This window comes from Bombus pyrosoma, linkage group LG15 (assembly GCF_014825855.1).
Source record: "Bombus pyrosoma isolate SC7728 linkage group LG15, ASM1482585v1, whole genome shotgun sequence".
Taxonomy (NCBI): Eukaryota; Metazoa; Arthropoda; class Insecta; order Hymenoptera; family Apidae; genus Bombus; species Bombus pyrosoma.
Window position 1 is genome coordinate 376,843 of NC_057784.1, and position 12,641 is coordinate 389,483.

Below are 12,641 nucleotides of genomic sequence, written 5' to 3' on the forward strand. Positions count from 1 at the left end.
ATGGGCAAGGTTGGTCCGGTGCAACCGTTTGACCTCTTTGACCGTGTCCAACGTTGCGTAACGTAAAACTCCATTAGGTGTTAGCTCCTCCGTTGACGGTTAAACCGTTACTCGGTCTCTGGTCGTAGGTAGAAACGAGTGGAGTGGAGTCGAATCGTCGACGTAGACCAATGGTACATATATGCGACCGGCGGTATACCGGCGCGGCATAGAGAGAGGTATACCGCTGGAGCGGTGGTGTATCTATAGGGATTGCAGCGCCGTAGGCGCCGGCGCGAAACGCTCGCTCGCGAGACCACCTCCGCGTGGTAGGCTCATGACGTCAGCTATCCTCAGTGTGCGGAGAGCGACCGCAGTGTACACCATCTCCACGTTTTGGCAAAGAAGGCAGCAGCAGCATCGTTGCTGAGCGAACGAGTTTTCTCACGTCGTACCGATCAGCTGGACGAGCGTAGTGTCGTTTGTCACACACCCCCTCCCTGCCTCCTCGTTCAGGTTGTTCCTCGCCGCGATACAGACTTTGTCGATCACAGGCGCGTTAAACACGCGAACTCTGGTCGCGGTGATAGATCGAGTGCGTCGATTCGAAACGAAAACAAAAAGGATCGAGTTTTCTTCGCGCGGCTGACGAACCAGGCTGGCTGGTGTCTTTTCGTTGTTTTGATCGACAAGGTAACGAATCCGTTTCTTGATGAGTACGACGACGCCGTCGACAATCACGGTCGGTAGCCACGCGGTTGACGCTCTCACCGCCGGTACCAGCATCTCCGAAGGGGCTGACACCTAGCACGAGGAGCGTCTGCTGCGGAGCTAGCGGAGGAGCAACGATTCCGGGGGGACCATCTTCCCTTCTATCGTGATATAGTGCTGTTGTGGTTGTTATTGTTGTTATTATTGATATTTGATGATACACGTGCTCAGGTGCCGCGAGTACTGACAATTTCAGATTGTCTTTTCAACGCGTCGTATAAAGATCTAATTCTACTAGTTGTCCTTCCGGTTTTAAAGTGTCGTCCTATGATCGGAGTGTTTTACGATCCAAGCCGGAGAACGGGAGTATCAACGACGTTCCAACTGCTCTCAAGATCGGCCAAACGATTTCAAGGTTTGACAGATTTCGTTTAGTCGGGTTGATCGTCTACGCGAGGTCGACGACACGTGGATCCGAGTCCGATCGTTCCTAGCTCACGTGGTCGTCGACCACGATCGACCTACTACCGGCGACACCCTGACAGTGGCGCTTTCGCGATACTCACGGATGTTCCTCACGTTGAAAAGAGCTGCTCGTGATCAGTTTGAAAGTTGCCGGCTACCTGTGCGCCTGTTGAATTTTTATTGATGTTCTATAGCAACGTTGTAACATCGAACGTGATCCGGTGAGTGGCCGGCCGAGTGAACCAACGAGTGAAGAACGAAACCAACGGGAAAGAAAAGCGAGATTTTCCTTGTCAAACGATATTTCCATCCTGCTGTCGAGCAATTGAAACGCGTGTGTGTGTTACTTTCATGTCGCGAATAGAAGGAGAGGGATGACGGTGCATCGTCGTTGTGCTGCAGACACCGTCGAGAAGGACGAAGAAGTCTCGTGAATTGCTTAAACGACGATCATCAGTGCTATAACGAGACACTAGTACCGCGTCGTTGTTTGCGAGATTCTTCGTAGGATTTTTCGGATCCGCAAACACGCGGAATTAACCAGGCAGCGTGGAGCGCTCGGCGATCGTGTGGCCGCGCGCCGCGGACCTCTACCTTTACCAACCAGGTACATCAATTTTCTTTTACGAAACAGACCTTTTCGTCGAATACTCCTCTTTGTATCCATTTTTCCGCTAGAAAATTTCCAATTCTATTCCGATGTTTCGCGAGAACCATGCCAGCAACTATGTCATGACGAGTGTATTTTCTTACGATAGACGTTGATATTTTTTCTGTTGAGTTCGATCTACGCAAAGCGTATAAATACTTACGAGAGTTTCACTTTTCGAGGATTCTGGGAAGGTTTGCGCTTTGCGATAAAATTTAGATCAACGATTATTGGATATTTTTCTTTTAACTTGCCGTTCGAAAGTTATAATATCCGTAGCGTCGAATTCGAACGAACAATTTATGCGACGAACTGGCATAGAAAGCCGCGTCGTCTAAAAGTTGCTATTTTTAGTCCCGCAACTAGTTTGTCGAGCAGGTATCAAGCGATCAATCGATTCTGAGGAAAAAACATTGCGATGCACGGTGGCAAGTATCCGACCAGGGAATCTGTTATGTGCAGTCACAAATATCTTCTCTCTCTCTCTCTCTCTCTCTCTCGCTATCCCTTTATGTTTCATATCTTTCATCTAATATATTCATGCTTGCATCGCTAAATATCAATCGCTGTTTCCCTACAATCGCTATCTTATCTCGCTAGTTTCTATCCCTAAGGATGCTGTTTGTGGGACTTGTTATAAACTATAAATAAACAGGTGGAAGTAAATAGAAAAGGATACAAAACGTGAAATAGAAATAATTCGTCGTTGGTTAGCTAGAATGTCTTCGGCGTTCGTCAGTTCGGCGAATGTCAGATTTTTCGCACTCGCAATAAGATGAGAATGCGCAGCTTCCAAAAAGATGGCAAAGAGCTTCTTATGGTATGCCGAGCCATTCTTCAGTGCCTAAGCAACGAGCTTTCGTCGCATCGAGCGAGGGTGCATTCTTGTGCCACTACTGGATCTCCCAAGCATATCCCAAGTATGCTCAATAGGATTCATATCCGGTGACAAAGGGCGTGCTATTTTTCCGTGACGTCGCGCGTACCTTTACTTGCTCTTTTTTCTTCGCGGAACTCATCTTGTGAAACTTGGGAATGTTGCATATTGAATGGATATCCTTAGTACACGATGCCTGTCGTGTCGTATTCTAAGCTATTGCGCGATCGTACGACGTCGTTCGAACACTTGTAGCCTACGACTCTAGTAGCATGCCAGAATTTATATGCCAAAGGAAACAATCCGATCTTAATGGAATCGTTACTATGTTTTATAAAAAGGAACTCTTCAGGTACGTGAATGATAAGCTGATTAGCTTTATTAGTCTGTCCAAATCGGAATCTGCGTAATCTATATCGAGCCATCTGTGCGAAGCATTACCTTAACGATAGAAAACTTTATGCAATGTTGCATGGTTGTGAACAACTATGATATTAAAAGTTGTGGCTAATATAATTAACGATTATTGAAAGATAAAAGTATTTTACCTATATATAATTATTTAATCAAGGAAGCTGTACGTTGTACGATAAGATTCTTTATATGTAAAATATACACTAATTTCTATGCATATCGGCCAGTATATTTTTCATCGTAGCGATACACAAGATATTCCCCTTCTTGCCAAAAGATGATTCGCGACGCGTAATTACCGTTTATCCGTGGTTATAACAGATTCTTCGAGAGGAACCGGTGCCAGAGTCGATCACCGAGGAATCAAATGAGTCGTAGAGGAAGGCGATTAAATTTTTGCGTGTTTGTGGTCGCGCACGGGTCTATAGCCGGTGCCACTTGAGTTTTGGTTTTGGCAGCGCTTCCAAGAGTGTTTCTCCCTTGTATTTGCAATCGAGGCAGGTTACAGCCTGACCCGAATCTTTAAGCCAGACCACGGTCACGGGATGCCCCGACTAGCAAGCACGTAGTAACCTACACGCCAGGCTGTGCCAGGAGCGTCTTCCTACCTCTCTCTTTATTTCTTTCTTTTCCTTGGCTCCTGCCTAAAACTTTTCCCCTATCCGGTCCCCTTCCTTTCCTCTGGGTTTCACGAGGGATACGCTCGACATAGGACCACAGAGATTCGATATTATACCAGCCGAAACAATATTTGTTATCTGCATCGGATGTAGAAAGGAACTTGCGAAGTAAAGATTCTACCAGCTGAAACTTTTATAACAGGAACAGAAATTTTCTTTCAATTTCTTCTAGCAACGAGGAAGGTGTACGTGCATCTGCGAGAAGTATCTGTGAAAATCGTATTCCACTGTATGTAGGTAAAAGGGGTACTATGGTAGAAGTGTTTGATGAAACAAAACCACCGTGCTCTGTGTGCGCGCTTGTGCGTGTGTGTGTGTGAGAGAGAAAAGTATCTTATCCCTAACTGGCTTGATAACAGAATTTGTGCGCTGCTGCGTTTGTCTATTTTTATCTTAACGAATTCTGGTGTAACGCCTGAAGGGGTTCCTCGGTATTCCGGACACATTTCGAACGCGATGTTGGTAAAGAGTCGCACTTGTTGGCGTCCAGGGACACGAAGATGTTGGACGTGGGACACGGAGGAAGTCGGCGAAGAATCGGTGGTAGTGAGCAGGGTGAGGATCGCACTCGCAGGGCCACTGGAAAGCGAAGCGAGTGCGCAGTGGTCAACTCGGATGGTCCCCCGGGAGATTTCTGGACCGCAGTTCTAAATCAGGTTTCATTCCCTCGGCGAGTCTCCGGCGCCTCAACCCCTTCGCTTCGTCGAACCTGGTTCCGATATACCGTACAAAACGAACCAACAGTACGCTACAATTCCTTTTTTCTGCGCCCGGCAATTTTCTCCTACGTGCCGGATAGCATCGAGCGCGTACCCGGAAAATAACCCGAAATGAGAAAATACTCTAACAGCATGAGGTACACGTTCGGAGATAGGAAAGAGGCACTGGTAAATTTCTGCCGTTCCAGTTCAATTTTTCGAAATCGACCGGAGAAGATCGTCGTTGGAGCGAAATGGCGTCTGTCGAAGTATCATATCGTGTGTGAACGTGTTAAGTCGAAGGTAACGAGTCGACGATAGGGGAAGCAGGCTGAAGGGGACGATCGTTCGACCGAGAGATCTGCACTAGGCACATGCATTATCGTAAACGATATCGCCCTCAGCCAGACGCGGGTTACACACATTTACGCCCTTTACGCGCTTGTGTGTGTACGCGTGAGGTGAAACAACCACACGTATTTACTTACGTACGGCGTATGTGGCAGAGAAACTTGAGAGAAAGAGAGAGAGAGAGAGAGAGAGAGAGAGAGAGACAGACAGACAGACGGACAGAGACAATGACAGAGAGTATACGAAAGGAGTTACACGTTTTGTCATCTAGACCTGTGCAAACAACTTGCTAGGCGCCTTCGAGTCCTTATCCATGACCTCGAGAATGAGCATGGATTATTTACATTCTACGCAATTCAAACAACATAATTTTATTCTACGTTTCACGCGTATTTAAATATACATGTTGTATAGTTTGACTTGTCAGTGGCGAAACTCGTACTTCTTTTGTTGTAATATTGCCAAGTAACTACTAAATGAAACGTTAGCGCATAAGAAACAAAAGATGTGTATCAAAAACTTTATTTCTAAATTGATTTTGTGCTTTTAAACATTTTCGAGAAAATGATTTTTACGTTAATACCTTCTCATAATAATAATCGTTGAAATTTCGCGGGCGCGGGAAACGAAGGAGGTAATTTTATGAAGATTGGTGTTTGAAATTAAAACAGAAATAGCCTTTGTGCCTGTCTTATCTCGACGCCTTTTGCAAATCTACGCGAATCTACGCAAATGTACGGTGTGCTTGTTGGCGCGAGTGGCACGAGCGCACGTATATATTTGAGCGCGAAAGTTAAGAACTACTGTCGCCTTTGTACCATTATGACCAGAATATTACAGAAGAAGTTACTCGCCGCTCTCTTCGTGTCGTAGCAGTATATGCAACGTAATGGCGACCTATGCTGCAACATCTATAAACATAGATCAAGCTCAACAATAAGGCACCGGTAAGCGTATTGACATTTTATACTTCCTAGCAGCGGTGACTGGTTGCCTCGGCGATCGTTGGAGCGTTACTCGAACTGCAATACCATCAACAGATGGAAGACGTAGCATTTTCTTCGCGATTCTCCGCACGACGAAATGCTAATAGACGTAAACAGATACCGCAGGAATGTTTATGAATCACTACGATCGAAGGAATCGGCCGGGAAACGGCAATTTGATCGCCTTTTACCGAGAAAAAGAATTGTCTTCCTTTTCGTTGAAGCATCTAAAGCAGAAGTCGTTCTTGCGTTACGTACGATAACGTTTGAAAAAAGGCGCTTCTTTTCACGACCTGCAAATTTGATGGTCGATGAACGAGCGATCTATATCACCGTCTATTCCGAGATATCGTTATTTTTAATTACTGTACCTAGTCGACAAATAAATAGTGGAATAATCAAATTTGTTGGATCGATGGAAGGAGAAGTCTGTAACTAGGAGATTGTTAACCTGATTCTAAAGCGTATGGCTGATATTGGGTTAATACGGTGAAAGTCCTCGGAGAGAACTCCCCTCTGAATTGTGTTACCGGAACAGCGACGTCTGAACGTAACGCCTCGTTCCACTTAGCTGGGTGCGTAACTACGACAAGTAGATATAGTCTGTGTATAGTCAGACGTGACGCGTCGTTCAAACGCGTTGCGCCTCTATTATTTTCCTCCACTCTGTACCTTTTACATAAATAGCTTTATTTGCGTATTGTAAACATGTCTTCAACCTTTCACGACAATAACATTGGAATTAAGTAGGGACATATAGAATCATACAACGTGATATTAGCGTCTAATCGTTTTTTGTTACATAAATATATTCACCTTATTCATTTACGCTTCCGGTATGATATTTTGTGTTCAAACGTTGTTCGTACGGACATCTTGTGTTCAAACGTTTGCAAATCGTTTTGTAAATCTAAAAGTAGTACTATCTTCGTTTGTCCCGAAGACTTTGGTACGTTCTAGTACCGACGAGAAAAGCTACATTTTTATCACAGTCACGTACACCGTTTAATTTATGTCAGACTTCAGCTGAAGCATTATTTCACTGGTAACCTTAATTTTAAAGCAACTAGTTTATCCAGCGTTATCAAAATAGTAAATTTAATTGCGCGACAGTTCCCTGAAAATTCGGACACGAATAGTTTATTCGGCGCAATTGCGAGCAATAATTACGCGTATTTTCCTGTTAAACAAATTTTACGTTGCTAAGTTTTAATAACGGTCTATAAAATTACAATTCTTCGAATGTTTGAATCGTTCGAAGACAGTTTAGAAGAAAGTTGCACGATATCTACACGTGAAACTACATTTTCGTGTACGAGCGAGCGATTTTGAATACCTTCTTTCTGACTTTCCCCCGCATATTGTTTCTTATCGTATTTATCCCTTCGATAGCGACTTCCGTGCCAGCTATTGTATTTTGTTTTTCGCGTGACGATATTGCATATCACGGAGATATGTCAAGAAGGGCTAGAGGAGTCGATGGAAGTGCAAAGAGGGGGAAAGCAGGGTGTGAAAATTTCAACCACACGGATGAAACTGCGAGGGTTCACGCTCTCTCACATCAAAAGCAATTTATACGATTATTGTCTGGTGTCTTCGATGCACCTTAATCAAGTAAGCCATGCTACGTCGACGACGCTGGAAAATTGAGACATTGAAGATACTTTGAATCGTCGTACTTTGAAACGCACAACGTGGGAAATGTTCTCTCGGTTGATCCGACGCCATGCACGTACAACGAGACAAATAGATCGCGCCGCTTCTTCCTCGATATACGAACGAAGGAGTAAAGATTCTCGATCTGCGACTTATCACGGGATGGTATGATATTCGCGTAAACGCGAGAATTTCCAAATATCTCGAACAGCGGCTTCTATTTCAAATTTCTGTTAAATTTGTTCTTTCCCCCTGTCGAATAATCTAAAGTGGGTAAATATTTACGATGGAAGATTGCAGCGAGTTCTCAATTGTGTTGATTTTGCCTAAAAAGAAGGACGAAATCAAAGGCGTAAACGTACGATAATATTTATTCGGTGTAGAATTTCTATACAAAAAAAGTAGTTGGTAATAGGGGAAAGTTTCACACCGTGCGGTCCTTCAGCTGTTCGCCACGTCAGATTCGTTAACGTTGGTCTGGGAAATGTTTTCAAATACCGCAACTTGGAATAAGCTACGACCACCACCGCGCTGGTGGAAACAGTGCCAAAATCTCAAGAGAAACGCGCTCGCGTCCTCTCGTCTACTCTTGGCTGCAGCGCATCCCGCCTTCCCGACCATCCCTCGTCGGCTCCCTTCGCTTTGTTATGTTAATTGTTTCAAACTCGGGGCATCATAGCTACGTTTATTTTCCATTCTCGTCGCCTTTCTCACCTTCGTGGCTCTATACAGCCGTAGCTTTCGAATACGAGCCTGTTCAAACTTCTCTTTCAGCCTCGCTCCTCGTTCTGTAAATGCTCTATGGCACGCTGTTTAATTAAAAGAATCTATGATAATCGAACTTTTTCCCTCTACTTTTCAAGTAGATAATTAGAAGATGGCAAACAGCCGGTCGAAATTAGCAGTCGCCACTGATGATGATTCAGCAAGGTAGTTCTCCACGGTTCATAATGTTTTTACAATTCTAACCAATCGAGAATGTTTCAGGAGGAAGCTTTTCTTTAAAACACGAAAAAGCAACTGGCAGCCGTGCTAATCGATGAAAGGGTTTCTGCATCCGTGACTGTAATTAAAATATTGTACACAGTGTATATAGCAATGGGGAGAGGGGGTAGGGGCTGGGGGAGAGAGAGACAGACAAAGGGTCGGAAGTATTAAGGCGGGATTCGTGGCTCTTTTCTGCCGCGCCCTTTCACCCACCTTTTCATCGACTGACTTTTCATCCCGTCTCCCTGAGTCTGACTGTCCTCTCATCATAGCGGCGGCGTTGGTGACGCTGGCGCCTTGCATATTTTAATGTCAGCCCGGCGGAATGTAGTCAAAACTGTTATTACAGTTTTAATTAAACGAAAATTATATCGTTTCATACATTTTTTATGCGAGTCTGAGCGCGCCGGAGCATGCTGACGAATTCAGGCCAACTGCACTAGCTGCGTCGCCCTTCCTATAGTCGCGTACCGTTAATCCCTATGTTTTCTGTTTCGAATATTGTACAACGAACATGTGCGTTCCTCCGGGAACTTTCGCTGTTCCACTAACTTCTGCGTGGAAAATGCGCGATCCATCAGCAGTTTCCTTGAATTTCACATCCGCCGCGTAAATAATACCGGCCAAAGAGCCGAGAAACCGATGAATTTTTAAGCGAAACCGCGTTTACTTCTGTACGGTTGAGCGATAAATACTCGAGCCATCGTACGAACCGGTGTATCCATCGGTGAATAATTCCACGCTTGGCCGATAATCATTCGACGAATTTAAAATGTAAGACGGTTAGCGTAGCTGGCAAGGCCGAAAATTTAATAACGTTAAGGCCGCCATGCACCGGGCGATATATCATACGCGTTACGTTGCCGGAAGATCTTTCATCTTTAAATGGCTACGCCCCGATATGTCTTCGCGCATATACGAACCTCTTACGCGTGGTATGCGAAGTACGGCCGGTATTTATGTTGCGACGATAAATTCAACCAACGTCTCAAAATGAGGTTAGAAATACGCGAGACCGCTTTCTCATGCATACCGGTTTTTATCTCGTCGGACAATTTACGCGACGATTTTCTTTATAACAACCAACAACCCTATCTTTTGTTTCATTTACGTTCCTGTTACGTCGATATCCGAGTTGAACGCGTTAATCTCAATTTTCCTTCCTAATATCGTATGTTTCTCTGCAAAAGTATACCGCATTAACCATTTCCTGGGAAGCGATCAAAAATTGCTACGACAGAATTTGTTTTTTACTACTTTGAGCTTCCGTTGAAACCTTTATATGACAAATGTGTTGCATTTCTCCAAGTTTTCTAGGGCAATAGGCTATTCCACTTATTCCTATTTTTAACGCAACGAAACACGCTTTGTTCTATGGTTGTGGATAATTGCAGGACGAATAAATACAGATACCATAATTATGGCTTTCTAAATCAATTTGAACACGTAGGGGTGGTTGTATCGTGAAAACTGAACAATATTTTTTCGCGATAGATTATGTTTCAGGTTGACATTACACTCGTCGTATATTGATGATAATGGTTTCTTGTATTTTACAAGGTAGGAAAGGTAGACGGGGATACATTCTGTAGACCGTTTAGGGAAATGTAGGAGGCTCAGGTGCGTTCATCCTAGCTCGTCTCGTTAATTCAGATCGTGGCTTCTTGGACGAAATTTTGCCGTAATTTGAAAGCCCCGTAACACGGGTACAGGAGCTTGCTAAGGCGTGGTGTTCGGTCAGTCGGTTTCCCTAGTCTTCTATGGAAAGGTTAGGCTCTCTCTCTCCGTCTCTGTATCCCTTTCCTTTCCGCTCGTCTCTAGGTCTCCCGTTCTTTCTAGCGGAAGCAAGCAACTCCTTTGGCCTTTCCTGTAAAGGGTGACCTGACCGCAGGATCTCGGGCTCTCGCTATCGACGTTGCTTGTGCACCGGTTCTACAGAGAGAAGGGTAAAGGAAGGCATGGTTTGCTTCGCAGCTTCGTAGCTTCGTGTCGGGCTACCCAATGGATAGCCTGGCTAACACCAAAGATGTCAGCACGGCATAATATTATCCCGCCAGTTCGGAATTTACTCTGAAATACATAAGTTTGCGGTTTCCTAACACAGGCGATACTTCGTCATGGAAATCGTTCATGCAAATTACATCTTGATATTTAATCGTTGTGCGCGCAATTGGTCGTCGACGAACGAAATCGGTCGTCTATCGCAAAATTAACCGGAGGGTAGACCATGCCCAGAACCGAGTATTGATTTTACCAAACAAACGTGTAATATTATTACGCTTGGCAAATATTAAATTTAAAGAATGTTACGATAATTTGAGGAAAATTTCACGGTTCGATGATCAATTTCTTGATAAAGGCTCAGATTTCAAAACAAGTTGTTTAATATTTTTGGTATTATTAACTTTATATTTAGATAGCGGAATTATCGCGGATTTCTCTATTCTAAAAGGATGGAATTTGATTAAAGCCGTAAAAATAGTGGTATGATATATTTTTGATAAAGTGTTCGGTCGAGCCAGTTTCGAAGAAGCTCCTGTAGCCTGCTAATTCGATTTCGATTTATTCGAGCTACAATAGGAGGCGAATAAATCGTGCGAAAGCGAGCAAGCTTTACCGCGATTATTTCATATCAAGCGTAAAGTACGTGTCAATTGAATCGAACGCGATCGCTCGAAGAGAGTAGGGAATTTGGCGCGGTATCGAAGGTAAGATGTTGAGATAAAAGTGCGGATTATTGGAAAGTGAGAATGCGGGTTTGTTTCGAAGCAACGTGTCGTGCGCACGGGTCTGTAGGGCGTATTATCTCACCCGCAGTTCAATAGGCTGAACCGAAACAAAGGGACCACGAAGCAAAATAATGCGAACCGGTTTCAGGGACCAGGAGCTAACTGAGAAAAGGGATCTCGATGTGGTGGTACGTGTATACGGCATCGTGCGGGTGTTTGTAGAAGTTTTAGAGGTACGTGTTGGTAAGCCTGGGCCCGTGTGAGTGGAAAATGAGGAGGACTACGTGAGGGTGGTGTGGCCACGAGCAGTGGAAACAATGGAGGAAATAAAATAAAGCTTTGGACGAGGATAGAGGGAAGAATCGCGTGTGAGAGAGAACAAGTCAGACCAGACCACTTTGGTTCAAGATAAAGCAAGAAGGGAGAGGAGAATTATGAGAGAAGGATAGGTTTGCGAGAAGAAAGGAAAAAACGAAACTCGTTCATTCGTTTTTCCTCGCTGCTACTTCTTTTCGCCGCTACGGAATTGTATTTATGTTAATAGAGGGAACGTGTAATAATGCCGTTCGTATGATAACTCTATATTGGTTCCTGCCGAATGATCCCTGCGATGGGGCACGAGAAAAAAGCGCCGGCGGTCCGTTGATTCGGCGGAAATGTTATTGAAAGAAACAAACATGAAAGGAAAAGGTAAAAGAGGAAAAGAGAAAAAATAGGCAAAAAGAGAAAAAGAGGAGGAAGAAGAGAAAGAAAACGCCCCTCACGAATCCAACGGTAAACGGCTGCAAGTGGCAAACACGGTTTACGTGCCACACCGCTTTACTTTCAATTCCACTTTCAAACTTTTCCAGCCGCTACGCCGTTCTCAAATAAACGATATCAGACCGCCTATTTGTTTCTCGGCGAGACACGACATTCGTGTGGCACGTTTTAATGCGGTAAGAAGATATTCCTAGACACGCATGTCTCTGACTTCGTTACTCGAAATGGCGGTATACTCACGATGTAACGTCGCGCAAATTAACAGCACGGTATTTATAATAGAATTCACTTACTTCTCACGATCGCAAAGATACCGCAGCTCACCGAGTAAATAGATTTTGCCGGGGCGACTTGCTCCAGTTAGTTGGCTCTCATTTTGGTTTCGTTCGAGATTACGTGTTCACCGTAAATGTTATTAAGATCGTACGATATTTCGTAGTTAATAGCGCAAAATGTACGCGGTGCCCGGGCGAGGACTATACCCACACTTTTTTGCAATTTAGTTGGTTCGATCAGGTTTGCCAGATTAAGTCTCTTTTCAGCCTTCGAGTATAACAAAAGGATTTGCATTTTCAGGCGCGCGCGAGCGCCCGCTCGAACCGAGGAAAGAAAGCTAGGACGGCTTAAAAATAAAGGATCGAAGGTGGGACGAATACGAAGGACGCGTAGAACTAAATCCGGCCGACGACCCCTCTTA

At 44.4% G+C, this 12,641-nt stretch overlaps 1 protein-coding gene across 1 annotated transcript in view; it reads left to right on the plus strand.

Moving 5' to 3' along the window:
* Nucleotides 1–356: 356 nt before the first annotated feature.
* Nucleotides 357–12,641, plus strand: part of LOC122576008 (CUGBP Elav-like family member 4) — a 557,322-nt gene continuing 545,037 nt past the window's right edge. Inside the window, exon 1 of the mRNA XM_043745684.1 lies at nucleotides 357–1,762. The gene's annotated coding sequence lies outside the window, so the exon portion shown is untranslated. The remainder of the gene's footprint in view (nucleotides 1,763–12,641) is intronic.